Source organism: Tenebrio molitor, chromosome 3, assembly GCF_963966145.1.
Source record: "Tenebrio molitor chromosome 3, icTenMoli1.1, whole genome shotgun sequence".
Classification (NCBI taxonomy): Eukaryota; Metazoa; Arthropoda; class Insecta; order Coleoptera; family Tenebrionidae; genus Tenebrio; species Tenebrio molitor.
In genome coordinates, this window is record NC_091048.1 from 25,727,607 (window position 1) to 25,738,606 (window position 11,000).

Consider the following 11,000-nt stretch of genomic DNA (forward strand, 5'->3'; position numbering starts at 1 on the left):
TAGGATGCTAGTTGCTTGGTATGGGTTGGAATAGTTCTGTTGATTCTTAATGAATGTTTGGTGGTTTGATCGTTTTGTTTCTTTTTTTTTGGCTATGTCTTTTACTTGGTTGACCTGTAATTGGGACATCCTGTTGGTCAACTCGTACAAATAATAATAATAATAATAATAATAATCATCATCACCAGAATCTAACAAAGCAATGCAAGCAGAAACTACGACTGTAACTTCTGTCACAACTAATGAAAATTACAAATTAGACATTATGATATTTTAAATTTTATATAAATATTTTAAACAATCTTCAATAAAGCATATCAACTCAATAAAGATCATACTGAATCACGTCTTTAGGTTCTAAAAAAACCGGCGATAGCGCGCAATCGCAAACGATCTCATATTCGAAGATCCAGTAAAATTTTCCATTTTTAACCCCCTTTTTTTCTCCTAGTAAATTTGTATTTCGTGGTTTGTAAGAGTCAATTTCTGTCCTAAGATTAGATCTTTTTACGTTATCATCATAAACTTCTGCACCTACAAAGACATGGAAGATTAGGATTATTTTAAAATTAATAAAGACCTAACCTCCTTGAAGTTGGACGGTGATTTCCCATCTGCAAGTCTTCTTTTCTTGTTTTAGGATTAAACCCCTTACCTCTACTACTGTGACATTAGGAGGAATGAAATCCTCGAAACACTCAGGATTTATTTGAGTGGGGTCGACGTCCTTTGGGCATTTTATTATATATTGCGTGTGTAAATCTTGAGCGGGCATATTTCAACCTCTGAAATTAAGTATGTAATAGTGGTACTTTGAGATTATTATATACAATTAAACTCATTTACGATTCCGAGAGACCCAGAAATTTTGAGTGTTCTAATAGAAACCAAGGTTTATATAAGCTACGTGAGGTTTACTGGGTGTTTTTTTTTGGGTTTTATTCTAGTGAGGGAATACCTAATGCGTGATCGACAGACTCTGTAGTAAAAGTTTAGTGCCTTATGACGTCACGAGTAACTTTGGCGGGGGGAAAAATTCAAACTATTATTTTAAATAGCAACGAGGCTACAACCTACTATACAAATTAGTCAGTTCTATCAACCTTGATATGTAGGGCGCCCGTACCTAAATGGTAGAAAAACTAAATATAACATATCCCTGAATAAGGAAAACCCACGCAGATACCTCTGGAAGATAAATACAATTGGTTGCTACCGGGATGGAAAGTGGAAACTAATTAAAAGGGGACCAAAAATGAAGGAGTGCGCTTATAAATCGTGAAAGCCACAAACCAACTCTAAAACTTGGTGTCCTTTTCTTCTAGAAAAGTTAGTGAACTGTGAAACCTGATTTGACAAAAAAAAAATATGGTCCGCACATGGATCTATTAGTACTGGATACGGTGTACAGCCATCATAGTTGAACAAGACGTACGGTCGGTGGACAAATAAAACTGGGACACTTAAAATTTAATCTATGTAAATCAGACCATTGAATTGTCAATATATTTGTCAGTATCTATAGAATATGTCATACGAAAGTTAACCTATTTGTGACAAAGCCGTATTTAAACGATGCAAATTTGTAAATTTTGACTTATGTGATTGTCATTTTTGTCCCAGTTTTATTTGTCCATCGACTGTACCATCTATTTCTGTCGCTCTCAACGCATTATCTGGGTATTAGCACTATCCTTTAGCGAGTCCCCCGACTCTGATTGGTTTAAATTCTCAATCTATCAATTATTTATTACTCTCCTGTCATTCGTGTCATCTTTATTCTAATCTGTTTCTCTGAAGTTTGCATAGTTCGAGAGTATTTGAACCGTTAACTCTATCAAGTATTATTGTTTTAGAACTTGAACATATTAAGAATGACTAATTCGTCTAAAGCCAGGTATTTTTCACTCTAATGTGAAACACTGAATGCTGTTGGTAAAGATTTCACAAAAGGAAATCTAGGTTTGGACTACAAAGGTGAAGAGAGTTGTCTGCCTTCAACAACTACCTATATTTTTGTGAACCATTTAACTTTAATTTGTGCGTAAATTCAAACTCACAAAAGTATCCATGGAACTTACAAAAAAACACCAAAATATAAAGTCCATTCAGTAAACATCTGGACTGTCAAAATCAAAATTGCAGTTGTTAGGTTGGTTAAATCACTAGTTCTTTTCATATTGCCCGGTTGTTATCTATGATTTTTAAATTTTTCAAACTATTCATTTGTTTAAATTGACATTGTCAAATAAATTGCAAAATTATTGAAGTGTTTTTTGTAAAAGGGTTAAAATGGAAAGTTCAAAACGAACTAGGGTGGTTCTATTAGTGCGAGAGAAGAGGGCCATAAGAAATTATTATGAGGAACAAACAAAAAAGTGATAATAACGGGAAGAAATTACAAATTTGTGCCAAAGCCGCTCCAGTATTGTTAACTAAGAATTGGTGTTCGTTCTTGTGATTCACAAATCAAAATTTTGGAGAGATAAGTGTTAATCAAGTGTTAAATAATTTTCTTCTGAATAAATGAAACAGGTTAGTTTATTTTGGATGATTTTGGTTGTTGTTACCTGTTTTCAGTTTGTCGCGTGTTTTTTATAAACTTTATTAAATTGCTCTCATTCATTTAGATGCTGCATTTCGCTTCAAGTGTTCGAAGCAATGAATGATTCAAAACATTTTTAGTTCAATGATTAAAAATGAAAACATAACCTAAATATATTTTGTAACTAAATTTTGACGCCAGTACACTCTAGCGAAAATTTTTTATATCCAAGTACAGTCAAAACAAGCATTTTATTTAAAATTTAATTTTGACAGTCCAGGAGTTTTTTGAATTTACTATATATTAGTCGTAACAGATTCTTATATTTATTCATTATTAAATAATACAACTTTGTCAAGTTTACTTCTTATCTTGTTTTTGTTTAGAGCTTTCGCAGTTTTCTTACATTCGTAGTGTATTTCCCTTTGCTCGTCAACATGTTGGATCATATTTACATGTCCTTTTGCTTTTCGAGGGCTACTAAAATGCTCTACTGTTACAACTGCATTATATCTCGAATCTACTGATTAAGTAGCCGTAGTTTTATTTTCTAACAATTTTTAAAAATAGGTAAGTAAGTTATGAAAGAGAAATGAAATATTTAAGTTTTATACGCTCTACCTTTGTTGCCACTACAATGTTCTTCTGGGAAATTGAGATTAAAGGAGGCATTGGGTGTGTTAGGAAAATTCAGGTATTGTGAAGATACCTATACAAACCCTTTTTAAAATTTTGCATGGTTTTTTACATTCATCCTAATCAGAATTCCGAAAATGTTTTGAACAAATAACCGCATCGTTTGCAACTTTGATTGTCTCTTCCACACTGATAACCATTTGTTTCTTAAGAAGGTTTCTTTTGGAAAACTGAAATCATTTTTTCACTCAGGTCTTCGGTATTTGTAAAGAATCGTCTATTTTAGGTACATACCAGTGAAAAGATAAGTCTTGTCTTGAAGAACTATAAGGAGTAGAACAAATTCTGCAGGTTTTCATTATTGCAATTATTCTATTTTACGAATTCAGGAAGTTTTATGACAATTCCGACCACAGGTTCAGACTTTTGAATTAATTTCAAACTTCAAAATTAACATTTGCGAAACATCAAAACGACATACGTATTGTAATAACAGAGAGAAACATATTTTAATACAGGTTAGAATGAAATGGGGGAAGGTACCGAAGTCTGTGATATGTTTTTTCAAAGTCGACATACGTTTATAGGGTATTGCCGTATCCAGTACTAATAAATCCATGGGTCCGCAGGATTTTATAAAATTTGCAAAGCTAGAACCAGGCTACCTTACGCTCCTTCGCAAGCTTACAAATGTTAAAAGCGTAATAGAGACCATTTCATCTAAGAAGTACATAATGCGCACGAACACGTTGTCGTCAGACGAGTCCATGATCAAATTTTTAGGGGAGGTTTGAGTCCAGCGGCGTACAGACCTATCAACCACGTAGAATCCATGAGCTCGTTGTTATTTCTAACTTAACCTCGTTAGCGTTCAAAAAGTGTTTTGTTTTTGTTATTCCTTTCGCTGTGTATCGTTCTATGGTATTCATTGTTCAATTATTGATTTGTTAGAATTTCAATCATATAAATTAATTGAACTATAGTGACTCCTCAGCTAATCGAATGTTTCTACGGCACTGATCATCAGCTGACTAGCGTCGTACGGTCAGAGTTCGATGAGTCATCATGTACTTCTTAGATGAAATGGTCTCTACATAGGGATGGTCGAGATAATTTCGGATTTTATAAAACATGGTGGGAACATCACCAACCCACGTGCGACCCAGTAGTGTCTTTATTATTGTTAAAAATACATTTCGCGCGAAACAGAAATAATTTTAGTACCGCAAACACATACCTAGTTCAAAATCAGAAGGCTGGACAACAACAACGTGTAATATCGTTCGGAAAGCACCGAAAAACACACAGTTGCAGCACAGAGAAATCACACAGGATACTTTGTACTTTCTGCACTCATCTACCCATCATCTACCGACCAACCGACAAGGGAGAACTGGGGCTGGGGGAGTGGGGGGAGAAGTGTCCAAAAAATGGCCGTTCGTCAACCCTCGACTTCCGCCCCCGCCCTTTAGGGTTGCTCGTGGTACTGGGGTGCGTTCGAGAACGTCGCTCTAAAGTGAACTAACGCTCTGACAAGTGTATCGGTAGTGGGAGGTTGGTGTAACGTTTTTGACATTTGTTTTCGAACGACGAATGTGTACGGCAATGAAGATACAATAAGTTAATTTCTTTGAAATTTTTGAAACCGATCCTGCTCAAATTTTCGATGATTTGTTAGAAATTAGAATTGACAAAAAAAAATCAAATGAGCATGGACGTTACTCAAAATTACTGCCAGAGTTGTCATCTAATTAGTCGCAATGGCTTTATCGTTACGAAAATAATGAGCTCACAGATATGTTGCTAATGTATGGATGTTATCACGTTATCAGAATGCAGGTGCGTCGCCCAGAGAGTACGCAGAGTGATTTCCAGAAAGAGACCATTCTGGGCCACCTTGGTTATTAATCTAGTTCTAGTACAGCGGAGAAATAGACAGGACAGGGCTCAAAATTTTAGAAAACAATAAAAATATACAATCAATTATCTCCGTTAATACAAACATTTTACTAAGAAGATTTAGGTTAAAATTCTTAAGAATAATGTATAGTACCTCGTGTTACAAGGAACGCCTCAACTTCGAAAACACCCTGTATATGTCAGGATCATGCTAATCTGATTATTGAACAATACATTCAAGAAGGCATGGAATTTATAAATGAAAATAGTAATGAAGAAAGAGAAGAAATACAGAGTATATCAAGAGTCCTGTGGAACTCGAATATATGTATTTGATTTTTGCCGCTTTGTAGCATATTGTGCTACCAAATAGAAAAACTGAGGTTATGTAACTTCATTAATGACAGGTTCTTTGATTTTTACAATAAAAGCAGTTAAACCCTTCGTGAGGCAACAATCCATACTCCAACCCTTATAAGATGAAATCGGATTTCTACAAATGCATGTGGATTTTCCTCCAACTCCATATTCTATAGTTTTGTGCTTCGTCAAAAAAAAAACTGATGTCTAATAATAATCTGCAAGCAAAGTTAAAAATTTAAATTGTTTAATTCAAATTCATTATTAGGAGCCTGTCATCATTCAAATTGTTCAATTGTTCTCAGAATCACCTAGTCGAAGTTCTTGAAGTGTTGTGATTTTGTGTGAATAGAAGTTTAGGTTTTTTCTAACGGTACATCAGCCTGAAGTGATAACTTCCTGAGGGATTTTTTTGAGCTTTGTTCCATTCGTTGGAGTAAATCTTCAACTATTTCTTCATTCACTGGCGCTCTTCCTACACTTTTACCTTTTTCAACAGTTGCCACAAATCTATCCACAATCCTTCTAATGTGTGGAATTAATTTGCTTTCACGATGTTGTCATTTGGAAATTTCGCGAAAAATTCTTCCTTGCAAACGTCCATTCTGCAGGGTACCATTTTGGTAATACGACATCACAATGAAGGTGTTTTGCTCTAGCGATAAAACCATTGCGGTTTACTAAAAAGATTGCTTATTACTTACTGTAAACATACGAAAATAAATGGCTTACCTTCGCTACTTCCTAACTTGCTTTTGGTATTCACAGTGCACACTTATGCAGAAAAACGTTTTACTCTTGATAAAGACTGTTGAAGAAAATCACAAGCAAAACAATTAAGACGCCGAACTCACAAACTGACGCTAAGATTTAATTATTAATAATTTGACATTTGACATCTAATTTGCCAGCTTCAACGAAATATAGAGCCGCACAATTCCACAGGACTCTTGATATATGTTCTCTTATAGACACTTTGTAGCATTTCAGGATGAAAATAATTTTCCTGCTAGAAATTTGAGAGACACTATCTTCTGTTTAACATTACGCAACAGGAGAAGGAACAATGCCAATCTATGAAAGTTGTCAACTTTTTTACACATTTTATACTGCAACTAAAAAACTTGATAAAAAATAAACTCTTTTCAGACTTACATAAATATCAAAAATATATTGAAAATCGAATATCTAATACTTCAAAATCACGTATTCTGTACAAACAAAATAATCATAGTCATAATAATAGTTATTTATGCACGATTATATTATAATTTGACAATTATGCACAAATTTTCTTGATATAAACGTCTCTTTATGGCCCACGGATCACTTTATGCCCGTGGGCCATAAAGATATGTCAAATAAAAGTTAAAAACATTTTTGGTGAAATTAGGGAAAAAATTGCCACTTAACTTAAATTACCTAATCCCGAATGGGGATTATTCGATACTGGGCACTCATTTCTGCCGCTTTCTCATCCTCGTTTGTCATTTCGTTAATGAATTTATAACCGAAAATTGCAATTGGCATAATGGCTACGGGTGTTTTCACTGTTCCCAAGGTTACGCGCAAAACCAAAAATTTGACGGGAGCACTACGCGATGCAAACATCCCGTGGTGTGGGCAGACATTTATTTATTAATTTTTGTTAAATTTAGGGTGTTAGGTCTTAATCGTGCATAAAATAGTGTATGTACTGCGGGCGTGAACTGGCTTTTATGGCCTTCAGCGTGTTTTTAGCCCTCGTTATCACTCGGGCTCAAAATCACACCTCAGGCCATAAAAGCCCTCTTACGCCCTTAATACATAAATCTATTTTAGGTTATAAGTGTTATAACTGAACCGAACACTGCTGCCAGTTTGCTACATTTTTTAAATAATTAGACGCATTAGGAACAATAATCGGGGGGACGGTGGCCTTGTGGGAAAGAGCGCCGACTCCCACGGCACAGGTTCCTGGTTCGAATACCAGTCACGGCGGACAATTTTTCCGTCATCATCTCCATTTAAGGGTGTATTAAAAAAAGGCTCTAGAATGTAGTGGTTAGTACGGTGGAGGAGAAATATCTCTCTCCACGGCTCGGTGCACTACAAAAGCGGAAACGACGAGATACCGTAGGACCCCGCAAATATATATATATAGGGCATTTTTTTTAACTGTTGCCATAGGGAATTGCATGGTAAAACTTATACCCCCTGTTAACTTTTGTTCTGATGAAAATATTCAAACCATTTTTGGAACAAAGTTGGAAGATTTTTTAAACTATCGGAAAGATTACAATTCAATATCCTAAACTGTCGAAAAAGTTGTGAAAAAAATATTTCTAGCGGGCCGGAATAATAGTACGTCGAGCGGCCGCCAGAATAGCGTCCCTGTCGGCTCCACCAGTACCTGACTATCTCCACTTTTGACACTTTCATTTAAAAAATAGCGAGGTCTCCTGGAGGCTATGATTAAATTAACTTTTGGAAGGCAGAACATGTATACATTTATTTATTAAAAAAAACAAACCGTTAACCAGAAATTATTAAAGGAAATGTTCAAAGTGTTTTCCTTCGACTGCTAGACAATGTCCCAAGCGATCTTGAAAATTTCTTCACGTGTTATTTTCCACAGTTTCTGGTTGACCTCTTAGGCGTTTTTTTTAACTGTTGCCGTAGGGAATTTGACAAAAAACGTAGTAGGGGATATGGGAACAAAAATTAGGATTTATATTTTAATTTATTATTTATTTTAATCATAGCCTCGAGGAGATCTCGCTATTTATTTTTTAAATGAAAGTGACAAAAGTCAAAATGGAGATGGTCAGGTCTCAGGTGCTAGTTGAGCCGACAGGGACGCTATTCTGGCGACCGCTCGACGTACTATTATTCCGGCGCGCTAGAAATATTTTTTCACAACTTTTTCGACAGTTTAGGATATTGAATTGTAATCTATCCGATGGTTTAAAAAATCTTCCAACTTTGTTCCAAAAATGGTTTGAATATTTTCATCAGAACAAAAGTTAACAGGGGGTACAAGTTTTACCATGCAATTCCCTATGGCAACAGTTAAAAAAAATGCACTGTATATAAGAACAATAATCTAAAACTACAGCTGAAATAAAAGTTACATCTTTGTAGTGCGGTTCTCGTTTGAGAACATTCCTAATATTTTAATGTGTATTTTGTTACTAACTAAGAGTATGTTCCGTTACAAGCCGTAAGTAACCGGTATTTCAATGACAGCAGGTTGGAGGCTATGTGGTTTCTGGTGACAAACAAAAGATATCCCAAAAATGTAAGGCAGCAAGTTAATTGTAACAGTTGCAAATGATTAATTTGTCTCTAAGTGATAGATGATTTTTCGTTTCATAATCAATTTTGGTTACTGGCAGCATATTTATTTGGATTTAATCTCTCAATTCAGAGTAACCAACCTTAGGCATTCAAAATTACTTTTGAAAATTCTAGTTGCACACAACATGAAAAACGTTATTTCCCTAAAAGTTCGAATTCTAGGGAGTAATCCATTTTTGACACGAGAGTATTAGACAATCATAGACATACTATCACCGCCAAAAAGCAATTATTAATAGCTTTATGGTATTTTGCTACACCTGAATCTTACCGGTCAATATGTGGAATATTTGATGTTCGAAAGGCGACGGGCCACAGAACTATTGCCAGAGTAACCGATGCTCTTTTAGAATTAACACCAAATTTTATGAAATGGCCCCAAGGAAACACTTTGGATTTAATAAGAAATCGATTTAATCAAATGGGCTTCCCTGATACCATACGTGGTATTGACGGAACGTACATTAAAATCCTGTTACCTAAAGAAAATCAAATGTACTACATTTGCAGAAAAAAAATTCCTGCGATTATACTGTGTGTTTGTGATTATCAATTGATGTTCACTCATTGTTATGCTGGAGAGGTCATAAATCATGGTCATAAATCATGACGCTCGGGTTTTGAGAAGAAGTGAAATTTGGACATACCTTAATAGATTAAAAAAATTATAATGGTAATGAAACAGAAAGAAACTTGATATTACCGTCCGATTGGAATAAACATCAAAATGAACTTTTTTTGAGAGAAAAAAATGCTTTGTATAATTGTGCTGGATATGTGATATGATATGTAATAAAACAATGAGGAAACAAAAAATTTGTCAGGATTGTATGTTGGCTTTAGGATCGAAAACTAAACGAATTACTATTAGACCTTATTCTAAATTTGTAGCTATAAAGGAATACAAAGCAGGATGTCTGTTTTATGTGAGGGAGAAGACATTTCAGACTACAGTTTTAGTAGAAAAAGCATTTTCCAATTTAAAAAAATATTTAAAGAAAAATAGCTACAGCGGAAATATATTGAAAATTCTAAAGGATGGAGTCTTTGCTGATCCTGATTATCCGGCAATCAAATTTCGACGTTGTTGTAACATAAAATCAAAGTTTGCACTAAAATTGATGGTTTATCGTTTAAAAATTTATACTGCGAAATTAAAAACGGAAATCAGAATCCGCCAAAAATTAAATAGTCCAGCAAGAGTCATGCCATGAGGGATATGGTTCAAAATTTGAAACAATAGATTCGTATTTAATAAAAATATTTATTATTGTTCAATAAAATATTGTTTTGTTTGGTTTTCCAGTATTTTACATTTTTTTATTTATTCTGATCCGTTAAAAGAAACTCTTGTGACGCTACTGACCTAATGACATTAAACTGACATAAATTTGGATCAAAAATAGTTGTCAAATATACGCGTTCTTAGTAAAATTTTATATAGGTACACTAGTAAAGGCTATCCTAACGGACTTCTACTGTAAAATACTATAACCGAAATGACCGGACTAAATTCGCCGGTCGTTTTGGTAACAGATAAGTTACCATTTTCAGTTGACCGCAGCGGCGGCCCTAGCCCTTTATCAGAGTAGAGCTATAATCTAAAGTCCATTCACGTTGGATTTTCCTAGTCAAGGTCAAATAATTCAATATTGTGGCGGTGTGATTTTTAGTTCAAAAATGCTTTAGCTGTGTATGTCACCAATACGGGCTGATAAAGTAACCAAGTCATTCGTAGACTGTAGAGGTTATGTTATTCGCTGTCAGCAAAGAAACAGTCATTTTTCAAATATTGTTATTAAACTTTTTAGAGGATAACAATAGGTAATAATACATCCATTTTGTTATCATTTGCACTAAAAATAGTGTCAGTTGTTAATCGGTATGATAGGATTAGGAACATACAATAGGTACCTAACTCCTACCTACTGGTGTTGTATTTTTCTGCTTGCGTTGTTGATTAAGTGAAAAAACCCTTAATGACTACATTTACTTAACCTTCTGCGACTAACATGATGAGTGATGAGGAACCAGAACAAGTTATAGAAAATGAACCCAAAGGAAATTGTGTGAAGATTCTTTCATTGGAAGCGATGGAAATAAGGAATGCATCTAAATGATGGAACAAATTTGGCAATAAAATTTCAGTTATTCAGAGACACTTATACGTTTTGATTGTGGTTGTGACGTTTCAAGAATGTATTGTTACAATTGCATACCA

General features: G+C 34.6%; 1 long non-coding RNA gene across 1 annotated transcript; it reads right to left on the reverse strand.

The window, feature by feature from the left end:
* Nucleotides 1-204: 204 nt before the first annotated feature.
* LOC138126682 (uncharacterized) lies at nt 205-4,846 on the reverse strand. The gene is made up of 3 exons (XR_011157919.1): nt 4,419-4,846; nt 586-785; nt 205-534 (listed from the first exon to the last, which is right to left on the reverse strand). It is a non-coding gene; the product is annotated as an uncharacterized lncRNA (long non-coding RNA).
* Nucleotides 4,847-11,000: the final 6,154 nt, after the last annotated feature.